Genomic DNA, 16,346 nt, shown 5'->3' with positions numbered 1-16,346 from the left:
ATTAGATTAAAATAAAATAAAAGTTCAGGTTTTTATAAAAATATAATTTTGTGACTTCTAATACTATACTCATAACTCATAAAATATTAAGATATTCCATTCTCAAAAAATTCTGATTCAAACGAATCTTAACAAAATATTAAGATTTTTAAATTAAATTCTTTATACACAGTCTTTGCTTAAAAATATATTGCAATAATATTATTCATACGTTGCAAGTTTGGAAACGTTTTAAATTTTTATAAAAATATAATGTAAATTATACTACTAAAAAGAATTGGTTGACCAAAGAGAAACGACTGCTTAGATTAAATTTAAATATTATTTTTATCAGCTGTTATCATTTCTTTTTTTTTTACTAAATATGAATAACCATAATATTAAACTTGATTCAAAATCACGTTATTAATTTTTGTGTCTTAATTGCATGGCACCAAATGATAGCGTTATCACATTATTTTTAATATTTATTTTCGAAAAAATGTCTTCAAAACCAAAGAGTAATGTGAAGATCAAAAGTTATCAGTAACTAGTAAGTATATATTTTAGTAGTTAGTTAATCATATGACACGCCCCAATTGTATTGTACATAACAGAAAAGTTTGTTGAGTTATATATACTTAATAAATAAAATTATTTAAAAAAAATATTATCAATATTTTACTAAAAAAAATTGTAAAAATTCAACAAATTAATTTCTACAGTAACTTTTTTTTTTTATTATTTTTTTTTTTTTTTATTTGAATTATACGATCTATACAGTAATTAGTATAATAAGCATAATAGAGAACAGAAATATAAATAAATGAACAGAGGGACTTGAGTGGAGAAGCCGCCCACCGACGACACTCCGGTAAATTTCTACAGTAACTAAAAATATAATATATTATTAAACATAATAATACAATGAATAACATATTTTTTATTATACTGTGAGCATGCATAAATGGTTATTGTCTTTTGGCCTACGGTAAACACTAAACACGATTAATAAGCAGTTTACAATTAAAAAATAAATTGTCAACTACAGTTGATCAAACGATCAACTTATTGGTTCGTTACTTGGTAAACGAATTCCATGGACTTAAATTTCGATCGGAAATATTTTTACTTTTTGTCTATACACTTTCAATCGACTCGAACCGAACTCGCAACGGTAAATTTGGCCCGTGGACAATCAATACGTATACACTATACACATAGGAACGCACATAACCCTGGTGCCTTCAGACACGCCACAATTGAATTTCTATAGACACAAATTTCGTTGACGGCTGCAGCATCCGCCCTGGCCCCAGGCCGCCATAAGTGTTTGATTTCGATGGTACATGTAAGTATTACATGTATATATATGTGTATTAAATTCATGCTTCTACCACACCTGTTACGAGAAAATCTAACGTCGAACTCGTACTCTGTGATGGATTAAACCCGTTCATTCCCCATTCCTTATTTATAACTGCCGTGGTGGTATACAATTCACAGTGCACTCACGAAAAGTTTTGAGTTCCAACCCGCCATCTCGTGAGGGATAAACAATAACGTTATCTGACAATAATATATTATTATACCACTATATCACATACAATTTTCAACCTAAAGGTTGTGACATCCTTGGAAATCATAATTTAATTATTTAGGCTCCTTATGTCCTTATGATATGATATTATGTATTATTTTCTTTTTTTTTTTAATACTTAAACTTTTCATAATATCAGTTATAATAAGAATTCCCAATTGAGATAGAGATTGTTTTTGTTAAAATAGGAAGCATAATATCATTTAAGGTACACAAAGTTTAATAACTCAAAAACTGCGAGAATGAATTTCAATTTAGATTTATCAAAATGATTTATCATTGGATCAAAAAAGTAATATAATATACCCCAACTAGACATGTCATAAGAGGCACAAAAAACACAAAACATTTATGTAATTGAATGTATTATTAAACATTATTTCTATCGTTAAAAAAAAACAGTCATTTCTGACGCAACAGCTTATACAGGATTATTTAAAAAGCATTATCAAAACCATTTTTCTATCAACTAATATGTTTATTTAAATTCTGATTTTTCTGGAATTTCAAGTAAACTAAAAAACTATTATATTTTATACAATAACATAATACAATTTTGTTCATAAATTATCAAAAATCGAGATATTAAAACGTTTAGCTGGAACCTACCTATATGCATCATGTTAACGAAGATTCTATTGTATTATAAAGTCATACAAAGGAACTTGGATTATACTATAATGGAATGCAAGATACGATATTACTTCGTTTAAAAATAAAATTACTATCATTTTCTATTAAATTTAGCATGAGACTATTAGTAAAATCGTAAAAACTGAATCGCACTTCAATCAAAATAATAGGCAGTAATATTTATAAAACATTGCACTAAGATTTTTTCGATCTCAAATTACGACCAAAATAATTAATACGACAATCTCTGATTATTTTTATGGGGAATTAAAAATGATTTAAAGGAATAAAGTTTTTAGTCAATCATATTATTTTATTATAATTGTATAGATAATTGTTTTACATTTTAAATTAAATGAACGAAATTAATGTATTATTTTGAAAATTTGTTTTTTAAAAGATTGTATATCTGTTACAAGTCAATGTACGATCAATTAATATAATTATAAATCTTAAGACCTATCTCAAAATAAATAAATGGCATATATTTTACACATAATTGACGTAAAAATAAATAAATGTATTCACAAAGGAATAAATACAACAAACATATTTTAATTTTCAGCATAATTTTAAAAATTTAAAAATTTTAGTTTATACATTTTTAAGAACGTATGCATGTCTCATATTTTATCCGTAAAAAACATAGGTAATTGATACACATATAATTTCAAATGAATTATTGCAATATTTTTTACAATAGTAACACATTCAATTGTGTATACAAGTGCACTGAATGGGTTTAAAAAATAAAATAATACATTTATCACTCCAATTGTTCATTATTATAATGTATTAAAATATCTATAAATATACACATATTATTTTATATAAATGCCATACTCAATTAAAGATGATTGTGTGTTATATAGGTACATTATAATTATTTTCAATACTCAATATAAATGTTTAATCTAATGAAGAATAATTCAAAACGTTGAAATTTTCAGAACAGATTCCAACCAAATGTGATCCAATATACACCTAAACTGTTCTCCAGAGATTTCAACCGTTTCCAATTATTTATGCAACTTGAACCTTTTATTTACTTTTTACTCGTTCATTGTTCATCGCACATCAGACGCAATTTACCATAAATAACAATATATTGTTTTTTTCATATTTATTTTACCACAAAAATTAGTCAAGAACTCAGAAAACGGTATTTACAAAAGAATTGTATTTTTTCTACGAATTTCTAAATACCTACGTACTTATTTTAACAAACGTTATTGATCATAATATTCAGTGGACTTATTAATTATGTATTATTTTCTCAATCCGATAACAACTATTTAGTTATTAAATAAAACGTAGATTTCAATCTAATAAATATTAAAATATTATTATAGTATTTAAGTCTGCGTACTGTTTAGATTCTTTCTCTGGCCCGTGCGCAACATAGACGAAACACATTTACGCAGAACCATTTTTTTTTATGATTTTGAGTGGTCTTAGAATAAAATCACCCATTACAAAAACGATGAAAAATAATATTTTTGAGGATATGACATGTCGATTTATCTAAATATGTCTTAAAACAATTTAAACATCATTTAGTAAATTTACAAAATTTTTATTTTTATTTTAAAGTCGACTACAAAATTAAATAACAATAAAATACAAAACCGATATGTCAAACTCTCAAAAATATTATCCTTTATAATTTTTGTAATATATAATTTAACTCTGAGATTACTCAAAAATCATAAAAAAACAATTTTAGATGAAAGAGTCTTATCTATGTTGTATGTGGGGCCAAGAAAGAAAACAAATATTGCACTAAAATTCTCTGAATCGTGGTACTTTTTTATTGATTATTTTTTAATCTAAATCAATCAAAATTAATTGCATACGTAAAAAAAACGAATTTAAGCCCGTCAAAAATGTTGATATAATGTATCATATCACATCAACACATTAATAGAAACGTTATAGTGTCAACTGATGAAAATGATTTTTAATTTAATTGCATTACGTGCCATATTGGAAACGAACGTAATGAATAATGCTACATTCATAAGAATTTTTAAATTAATAATAATATGCAAAATATGCTATTCTTGTATTTTATTTTGAAATTGAAAAATGTATAACAATGTTTGATTATATTTCATTGGACTTCTTATACAGTTTTATTGTTTTTTTTTTTATTATTATTGTTCATTAACGTTCAAAACTTTTTTCTTCATTTTGCGTGATTTAAAGAAAACATGGTACTTACAACTTGCGTACCATACAACATGATGCGTGTAATATAGTCTTCTCATGCAAAAATGTATTTTATTAAAGATACTAAATAAAACAATATAGTATAATGTATTTATTTTAATATATATTATATACTATTTATGTTTATTTATGTGTGACTAATGATTATAACTATTAATAAGATAGTCGGAGAGCTTTAAGTTATTTAAATTTCAAATGATTTTAGATAAAATAAATATTATTATAATGTTCTATTTGATAATTTATTAATGGGTCATTTAGCACAATATAAATCTACCAAAAACTGTGTTCAAAAATGTAAGTATTAAAAAATAACATTTACTCTCTACTGAACAATATATAATGCATAATATAAATATTGTTCATTGACCTGTGAATATTGTCAAATTATCGCAATTATTAAATGGAAAATAAATATCATAACCAACACAATACTTAACCACCTGACTTAACCAGTATTCGTAAGTTTCATTATTAAATTTCGCTTTAAAACGATATCTATATTATATTCGACTAACCCTTATTTCCAACCAAAATAATATAATTTAATCACGTATAAGCCTTAATGACTAATAAAGTGTAATCAATAAATCATGGTCATAAGTTATAATAAGAATAAATTATTAGACAAATAAAAACTATATTGACACATATATTAAGCACAAATAACGTAAAAACGCAATTTGAACTTATGTCCAACAAAAAAATTAAATTCATATAAAAATTAGTGTTATTAGTAAAATTATTATTTTTTAGATATTAACATAAAATATTTGATTTCTAAGACAGTTAAAAAAAAAAAAAAAAATTATGGACAACCTAAATAAAAATGAGCAGCAAAGAAGGAAAGAATATATATTTGCAGTTTTATTGAGGGAGACCCGTGTATCATGTGCTCATGCATACATAAACAGTCAAGAAAACATTCTTTACATAAGACCTTTTTAGGGATGACCTAGTAATAATATATACTCTTATAATATATATATTACATCTGATATACAATAATTCTTTGTATATTGTAAGTTGTCCGACCACCGTTTGAAATGCTCCTGGGAAAAAAACAATAATTCTATAGTCGCACATTTAAATTCTTTCAAAATACTATAATCTATTTTAGATGCTTATTAATAATAAGTCAAAAAAGAAATATTAAAATAATCAAAAAATAATTTTCTTGATAGAACATAATATCTAAATAAATATTAAATAGTGATTAATATTGCAAACTACTGACTGGATAGAATATACGTCGAACTTTCTCTACAATAATCTACATAAGTATGATAATTATTTTATAATTGAGCTCCTACAATGATATTATTGATATTATTTTATTATTTCACACTTTACTATATTATTCAGTTGTTTCATAAATTATTATTTTCTAAAATGTTGATCTATATATTACAATGTTATGAATAATTATTAATTTTATAACAATAAATAAAGCTTGACAATTATACACAGTCAACAGTGAATCTTATTAATAACCTTGAGTTAGCTATTTTATCAGTAATTACTCATTAGCCTTATACATAATCACTAAAACTGCGTTCGAATAATTACTCAGTAGCAGTCATAAATTAAAAAACATTCCTTATTTTTAAACCAAAATTCAACCTTCTGACATATTTTATACTTTACACAAGCAATTCACTCAAACATCAATAAATCTTCATAAAACAAACTGTTAGAAGAAGACATTTTCATTAGGCTAATTTACTTATTCTACTTTCTATCTGAGAAATTACTAGTTTTGATAATTTGATAAATTTTCCTTAGAATATATTGTAATGAGTCATGAAAATTATAAACTTCAGGGCCAATAAAATTATATATTTCTGAGATCCTTAAGTTTTACGTTGTTGTTATTAATATAAATTGTAAACAAGACAATAAAAATCACATCATCAATATTAAAAACTTGAATAATTTAGAACTTGTAACTTTTCTATTTTTTTCAAAACATGTTTTATGCATATTAATAAAAATCAGAAATATATTTAAAATCAAAATTTAGTTTTGGCAACATAATTTTTTTAATATGACTTAAATATTTAAGTATATAGGTAATTAATAATTTTAATTTTATAATTCGAGAAAGATTTACCAAAGACGACATGAATAAAAATCTGTGTATAACTTTCAACGCTTAAAAGCTGTATATATTGTACATACACTACAGCAAGATAAAGTTTCCTTTACCTAAATGGACACTATGTAATACATATAATAAATTAATATTAACGTTAATGAACTTAATCGGGTGACAAAGTAAACTAATTAACAACAGAAAAATACATATTATTATATGCCTATAAGAAATGGTGCCGAATAATTGATATCAAAAATGTAATTAATTTTTTTCTAATGAGACAAAAATATTTCAATTATTATACCTCTTAATTAATTTCTTCATTCAATATCGTGAGTAAGGAATTATTTTAAATTCAATTAATAGATAGATTAATAGCTTTTAAGTTTTAACTATACTTATTACTAGAGTCATTCCAGAATATTACTTAAGATTCATTAGAATTCTTTTTTATTATTATAATTAAAAATATGGTATGAATACAGGTACAATTTACAATCTATCAAGTTAAAACTTTTAAGTAAATTTGCTGTTTAACAAACAAAAACTGAATGAAATAAAGAAAGAAGTACCAACGACTAATGTCAATACTTCAAATGAGACTGTAAAGTGTAATATAAATATTTAGTTTAGAACAATTACAGTTTAATACCAACCCATTTAATTTTAAATATTTATATAATTTAAGATACTGAATTTGAAAATTTCTGAAAAATTGTTACTCTTTTGAATTATAGCACAGAAGGATAAATAAGTGTATATTGGTTACACACTTATTACATATATATATATATATATATATGTGTGTGTTTGTGTGTGTTTGTGTTTGTGTTTTTTATTTTCGATGTCAATCTCTCTTTGATAGATATAACTTTAAGTATAAATTGATAGCATTCATGAACACTCTTTATACTTTTGATATCGTACACTAATATCTAAGTATATTAATTTCTAAATTACAAATATTTTAATGAATGAAAATTAATCACAAAAATAAAAATAAAATTAATTAATTATAATAAAATACTGTAAACATTTATACACATGAATAAACTAATTATTTTTAATTGCCACAGTGTATAAGATAAATATGATTGATTGATTTAATATTCGTGTAAATAAGATACCTATTTTAATACAACTTTATAAAATGTTACTTAGTTAATAGTTAATATGTATATATATAAATATATATATGTCTACTGTCTAGGTTTTAAAACTATAATTTTATAACAGAGTCGAAATTTGTTTTACACTTTTAATATTCGTTTCTAAACATTGAATAATATTTGCTTAAAATATATATTCAAACACAACGTTTTTGTACTAGTAAATTAAATTTAAACTTCAGCTTCAGTTTACCTGCTTTATATTGTCACATTAATAATTAGGTAGTATATTATATTAATAATTAAAAGCAAAAATTGGTCCATTTTCTAATATACAAAATTTAAAGTTCTTAAGACTTTTGTACATCCATATAGTTATAAACATAACTAAAAAATAATTTGTAATCGGTATTTGTTAAACATTTAATGGTAACAAACATACAAATACAACAATTCTAACAATAATAAAAAAATAAGTATCAGTTAAATTTTCAAAATTACTAACGTACAGACTTTTAATAAAACATTATATAATATTTATATAATAAAGAAATTATATTTTTGTTTTTCATTGTTACCCCCAATTAAAAGTTATGCTATATTAGTCACTCTATAAAGTATAAATATACAAATTGTTAAAAACGATCTCATAATATGCTGTTTAAAACTGTCTCGAATTAAAATTATGTTTATTGATAAATAAAGTGAAATTTGTTTTCATATTTTAAACTTCTTACTTCTTAGTTCTTTGAAAAATACTTTTAACACAATAATTCCAAACTAGAAACAGTAAAATATACTAATATAATTATGTAACTACAGTTTATAACAATTTATTCAAATTATTTCCAACAAACAACGGTGGATAGTGCCATCGGACCATAATAAATGTCACTTTTAAAACTATGTTTACCTAAGTACTTTTATAACATAGATATTAGAAAGGTGATGCTGCACATAAAGTATTATTAAACATACGTATACGTATATAGCGTGTACCTACTGTACCTACATATTTATATATATAGAACATCGATTTTAGTTATTAGTTTGTTCTCCAAAAGTCTTCTATTCGCCCTCCAAATGAGCTTCATTTCTGATAATGATGATATGATGATGGAGTGTTTTTCTTGTCGAACGAACAAACCACACAAACTCATTGACAATAATAATAAAAATAGCAATAATATATATATATATATATATATATTATATACAACAAACAATCTTGTGGTGCATACTTTTAAAAGGTATACAAAATCGACAATGTGTAATACAGTTTTGCGAGTTCACAAAGTTTTGAGGGTTTCTCGTTCAAATTTTTAATGTGTTCAACTTTTTTCATATTTGCTTATAAAAATAAAAAACAAAATGATCAGCTTCTAAAAGTTTTTATATTTCCATTAACCTTTACAGTAAAAAGAAATCATAAAGTTTCAATGTATGAATGACTTAAATGCACAGAGCTGTCAATTATTACTCTACTGTATATTAAATCATACCTAAAAAGAACATATAATTACACGACGTGTTGAGTGTTTCTGGTGAAAATATATGAAAAGTCATTATTATTATTTATACGTAACAACGCGTACAATACATTTTATTTATCATATATTATAAGTCACCATAAACTTAACGTTTTAAAAAAATATATACAATTCTAGTAAATCGATGAATTTGTATACAATTATTATACATACCTACCTACATGATATTATGCTCTATAGTCTATATTATGTATGAAATGCACACTTATCTTTTTAATTTTCTACAGCAATCACGCGTTAAACATTCAAACATGACACATATTTAAATGAAATGGTCCCATATTTTATTCATTTTGTTATCAAACGTCAAAGTTTATTTCATAAACAAAGTATGTTACTTTATTTTAATGATAACAAATACTAAATAGTAATGAAATACAATAACTGCATATTTTATAAATTCAATATAAATCTGAAAAATAGTATATTCTAGTTATTAATAACAACCAAAATATAATTTTTTATTAATTTGCAAAAATATATATAAAATAATTAAGTTATTTTTAATTTATAGCAAAACCTCTAATTCATTAATAGTTTCCGATAATCTATATTTTTTTTTAATTACAAAATATAATTTGATATAATCAACTATTTTCTTATTTTTTACAAAAATCAGGTCAATGCAAATTCGATAAAATTCTTAAATCAAAGTAACTAGAACGATTAAACTTTAATAAACATAAACTTTGTGCATCCACTAACTGTAGTTATATATATAAAGTTCAGGTCCATATATAGATTACCAATTCCTGCCACTCAATAAGCATAAAGTCATAAAGACTGTGCTGAATGAATGAATATCACAACACAGTGCTTAAAAATATTAATGGTTACCTAACCATAATATTGATAAAAGGAAATTGTAGCCCAAAATTATCGTCTCTAAATTTGATAAAAATATAATGGTTTAGATTTTTATAAATTAAAATTATAAGCATATACTATTGTTTATAATTTGTCTATAGTACCTAATATTATTTGAATTGCTTAAAAGCAATACGTATATTTTTACTCGTTCTACAAAAAAAATATCTATAAAATATTAAAATGAATTTTAATAAAATTATTAATCATATCTAATTAAAATTATTGAATGATATTTTTCCATCCAAAGTATAAATGTGTCTAAAAACAGAATTTAAAACTAGTATTAACATATTATGTTAATAATTCCATAGTAAAATATACGAAGCTCGGGCAATGGTTATACTCGTATTCCGTACGGTTAATATAACTTTTTCATTCAATGATTCACATTGTATTTTACTCATAAGTCATAACAAAGAAATAAGTTTTAAGTTACAATTTAATTTCAAATCACTACAAAATTAAAATATATAATATTCGTGTAATGTGCATTTATATAGTATTAATGTTTCATAATTGTTCACTTATAAATATCATCAGACAAAAGTTTAAATGTCCACAACGAAATAATTGTATAATACTAAACAAAAGTTAACCATAAACTATGTACAATTAATTTTTGCGTTTTAATTTTCGTATTTTCATAAATGTGTATTGTATTCAGTATGGTAATAAATATTAAATACCAAAAAATAAATGATTTGTAAAAACAAGGAAGCCATTTTGCTGTATTGTAGGTTTCGATTTTTTTTTTTTTTATAAAAATTTATATGATTTTCAACTTTCAGTGAGGATTTTAGTAGCAAAATGGATCTTGTTAGTATTTTTTAAAATCAAAATATCCCAATATTTTTCGAAATAATTAGGGAAAACAACTGAAACATTTAAAGAAAAACAGGAATTTATACGCAAAACCAATTTTGGACAGACCATTTCACTAGCAATGATTCATTATTAAATTCAAATTTAACTCTTTCATTACAGTGATACGCTGGACAACTATAATAATTTTAGGTAATAGTCATTACAATAATAATTGTGTACAATTATTAAATAGCTATAGCGGTTACCTACTTACCCACATTTTATCAATTATTTTTATTAATAATTGAATTGTTTATAATTTTACCATTTCACGGTATTAATAAATAACACATAATTTATTATTAAAACCAAATAATTATCAAAATTTAAATTTGTTGGCCTGTAAATTGCACATGCATTAAAAATCATCGAGCTAAAATTAATTTATTAAATTAAGTTTTTTTAATTGATTAATAACGTGCATTACGTTACAAAAAATGCATTATTCAAATTAATTTTATGCAATTAAATGTTTTGTTTCCCTGGCGAATTCACTTCTTCGATTCATTATGAATTCAACGGGCAATAATATTGTCTCTCACGAAGATATTCAAACAATGTGCCTAATAAACTTTGAAAATACTTTAAATAAACTGAAAATATAAATCCTCTTGGGTATATATATATAAGTTCCTTTATCTTCTCATCTATTCAACTCGATTGCCCAAGGGTTTAAAATTATTGTATTGCTATATTTAAGTAGTATAGACTTATCATAACAGTCGTCGATATCAAATCAAAATATTTGATCAATATTAATATTAGTTAGTTTTTTTGTACTATAATACTAAGATTGAACTTAAATGTAAATAATACATTGCTACTAGCTTAAATTTTTTAAAAAAATAAAGAGTAATTAATTTCTATATACTTTTTTTAGTGGTAAATAAAGTATTTTAAGTTAAACAATCAATAGGTAAGTCATTAATAATAGCTCTATTGCATATTAATATTTCAAAGTAAAAATTATAAATTATAATTACAGAAAAACGTAAGAAAGGCAGTTTTAAAATGGTTAGTTATAAAAAAATAAAAGTTTCAACATTTTTCAAAATGTTCATTACACTTAGGTAAAAACTACTGAAAAAAAATCAAACAATAATGTTTTAAGAATTATAATAGTGCATTAAAAACCATCCGGTAATTAAATGTACTGTGAGATATATAACGGGAAATATTTATAGATATAACGTCTTCACCCGTTCCCCTTTGATAGCGTAGTAGTTTCCTTTATTTGATGAGGACTAGGAGATGAGCCCAGGAATATTAGAACATTTCGGTCACTATCTTTAAATACAGATTAACTTAATTATATAACCTGTACACTGTACATAATTATTTATTATTAACTAATACGCAAACTATAACTTATGAGTAATTACATTTTAATGATTAATTTCACTCGTCACACTCGTTATACTATCACATGCACCTATACCAACTCGTCGTTGACAATCATCGACAATCCCCTTGATCCATTTTAACTTCACTGTTAAAAATTATTCAGCATTTTCATAATTGGCAAATATATACGCATAAATCATTACATTTGCAAAATGTTAAAACATTGATTGGCCCATAAAATGTTCCAATCAGATTATTATTATTATTATTATTATTATTCGGAAATAAGTTTTCAATTCGAGCGACTATATAGATGAAAATGACTCATATATAGATGACCATCGTTATTAAATAAATACTTAAAACAGAATCAACCCATAGTAACAGTGTGATCTGCCACATTGTAAATCCAAATTTATAGCTATAGAAACCCCATACAATAGGACTGTGTTTATATTATGATCAGTGAATTGCAACATTTACATAATATTTTATGATACCTATTAGTGTACCTATATATAATCAATTAACATATAAATTATTATTACATAGTAATCTAATAACTATATATTATATTATATAAATACTATTTTTCATATGAGTTTCGTTTAGTGTGAATCAAACCCCAAGTATCTCACTTGGAACATTTTTTTTTCATTTGATCACACTTACAGCTATACGATATATTACCTACTACTACATAATCATAATTATTTATTATGAAAAATGTTGGCAGTTATTGTTAAATGAAACGTTTTGAAAATTACAACATTAAATGAAAAAATTGTCAATATTTTAAATTAATAACCAATAACTATTATAATTACTATTTTATAATGAGACAGTATAACATGATATTAGAATATCGGAATATCGTCAACTCTCTTTAGAAGAGTATCATTTCACATTTGAGATTCGTACAACTGGTATTCTAGAAAAAAGTTTATTAAATTGTAATTAAAAAAGTTTAAAAATAGACAAACTGTTAATTGTAAACCTTACGTTTTCTACGTATAATATAAAGGAGGATAATGAATCCAAATCTAAAATTGAAATCTATGCATAATATTTTGGTCAATTTAATATTCCTAAACTTATGACTCTTACAGGCTTAAGTTAGGTTAGGCCTAACTTAATTCTTACAGGCTTACGCAATAATAGTTTATGTTATTGTAGTATAATATTATGTCCAATTTCTGTTAGTAGCTTGTTAATTATACTAAAACAGTATTATAGTACATATTTTCCAATTAAAATTATTGAACACATTACGTTTTAGGTGTTAATTTAATTATAATTTAGTATTATGGTTTGCTATTTGTCAATCGAATTGCAACTAGACTATTATTGCTAGATATAATCATAATATTTTAAGATTATTTTTAGATATCTTAATTTTTTATTAATATCGTCATTATTTAAATAATTACCTTTCCTTTCATTTCCTACCCTACCGTTATCATCATTAGAGTTTAATTTGTATTAATCTTCTTAGCCGTCACTTACCAACATTATTAAAATATTATTTTAAAATTATTATACACACTCTATATTTAGATGATTAAACTATACCTATATAATTATTTATGTTATATTTAAATTATAGTTAAATGTTCGTATTATAATATTATGTTGACTCTCGCCTATCGTCACAAAGTTTACCTTAGTGATAGGCGAAGCAGAAAAAAAATATTAAATCAATTTGTTGTAAACTTTATTTCTACTAATACATTTATTACATTATTATAATTATTTTATATACTATTATTATTATTATTATTATTCGGAAATAAGTTTTCAATTCGAGCGACTATATAGATGAAAATGACTCATATATAGATGACCATCGTTATTAAATAAATACTTAAAACAGAATCAACCCATAGTAACAGTGTGATCTGCCACATTGTAAATCCAAATTTATAGCTATAGAAACCCCATACAATAGGACTGTGTTTATATTATGATCAGTGAATTGCAACATTTACATAATATTTTATGATACCTATTAGTGTACCTATATATAATCAATTAACATATAAATTATTATTACATAGTAATCTAATAACTATATATTATATTATATAAATACTATTTTTCATATGAGTTTCGTTTAGTGTGAATCAAACCCCAAGTATCTCACTTGGAACATTTTTTTTTCATTTGATCACACTTACAGCTATACGATATATTACCTACTACTACATAATCATAATTATTTATTATGAAAAATGTTGGCAGTTATTGTTAAATGAAACGTTTTGAAAATTACAACATTAAATGAAAAAATTGTCAATATTTTAAATTAATAACCAATAACTATTATAATTACTATTTTATAATGAGACAGTATAACATGATATTAGAATATCGGAATATCGTCAACTCTCTTTAGAAGAGTATCATTTCACATTTGAGATTCGTACAACTGGTATTCTAGAAAAAAGTTTATTAAATTGTAATTAAAAAAGTTTAAAAATAGACAAACTGTTAATTGTAAACCTTACGTTTTCTACGTATAATATAAAGGAGGATAATGAATCCAAATCTAAAATTGAAATCTATGCATAATATTTTGGTCAATTAATATTCCTAAACTTATGACTCTTACAGGCTTAAGTTAGGTTAGGCCTAACTTAATTCTTACAGGCTTACGCAATAATAGTTTATGTTATTGTAGTATAATATTATGTCCAATTTCTGTTAGTAGCTTGTTAATTATACTAAAACAGTATTATAGTACATATTTTCCAATTAAAATTATTGAACACATTACGTTTTAGGTGTTAATTTAATTATAATTTAGTATTATGGTTTGCTATTTGTCAATCGAATTGCAACTAGACTATTATTGCTAGATATAATCATAATATTTTAAGATTATTTTTAGGTATCTTAATTTTTTATTAATATCGTCATTATTTAAATAATTACCTTTCCTTTCATTTCCTACCCTACCGTTATCATCATTAGAGTTTAATTTGTATTAATCTTCTTAGCCTTCACTTACCAACATTATTAAAATATTATTTTAAAATTATTATACACACTCTATATTTAGATGATTAAACTATACCTATATAATTATTTATGTTATATTTAAATTATAGTTAAATGTTCGTATTATAATATTATGTTGACTCTCGCCTATCGTCACAAAGTTTACCTTAGTGATAGGCGAAGCAGAAAAAAAATATTAAATCAATTTGTTGTAAACTTTATTTCTACTAATACATTTATTACATTATTATAATTATTTTATATACTATTATTATTATTATTATGATTATTATTACTATCAATCTATCATAAGCCTTACTGTCGCTTTCATTATTAAATTTGATTAAAAATAATGTGGGTCCTGGTCAAATGTCTCAACGAACCACACGATGGTGTCTCGTCACGTTTCCGTGAAGTTAGTTGGTGAAAACGAACTGTCAAAACTAACTCCAAACTCCTTTGCCCAATCGTTGGACTGCCGGATGCCCTATAAACAATAACTTATGATATAATATAAAAGGACAATCACTTATAATATATACGGTATCCCTAGTGGCAGATTTATAAGCATTTTCCACCTCTATAGGTCCTTCTTGTAGACGTCCCTCAATGTCGTTACTGGTCGTTGACATCGTCATAATATAACGCAAACTCAAAATATACATATTTTTTAAATCATTTTCTCATGATGTATATTATATTTCATACAAAATACGGAATTTATACATCAATTAATAAAAAATGGTTTTGTTAAATTTAACAAATTAATTCAGTATTACGAATATAAAAATATAATAAAAATATTATATTATTGTTTTATTTTTATTTTCGTATGTTATTCAATGTTCATACACATAGAAAAGTGTACAATTCAAAGTAGATAATATTATATTGTACAAATCACACTTTAAAATTTTCAATCTAATACAAAATGTTTTTAAAATATTTTTTTAAATGTACCTATAAACATTTCTATGTCATAAAATTACACAGTTTATTAATCCTTACTAATATTAACTACTTATTATTATGTAAAATATATTGATTACCAAAAAAAAAAAAATATT

Source organism: Aphis gossypii, chromosome 2 (genome assembly GCF_020184175.1).
Source record: "Aphis gossypii isolate Hap1 chromosome 2, ASM2018417v2, whole genome shotgun sequence".
NCBI classification, from domain to species: Eukaryota; Metazoa; Arthropoda; class Insecta; order Hemiptera; family Aphididae; genus Aphis; species Aphis gossypii.
This window is presented reverse-complemented; position numbering follows the sequence as displayed.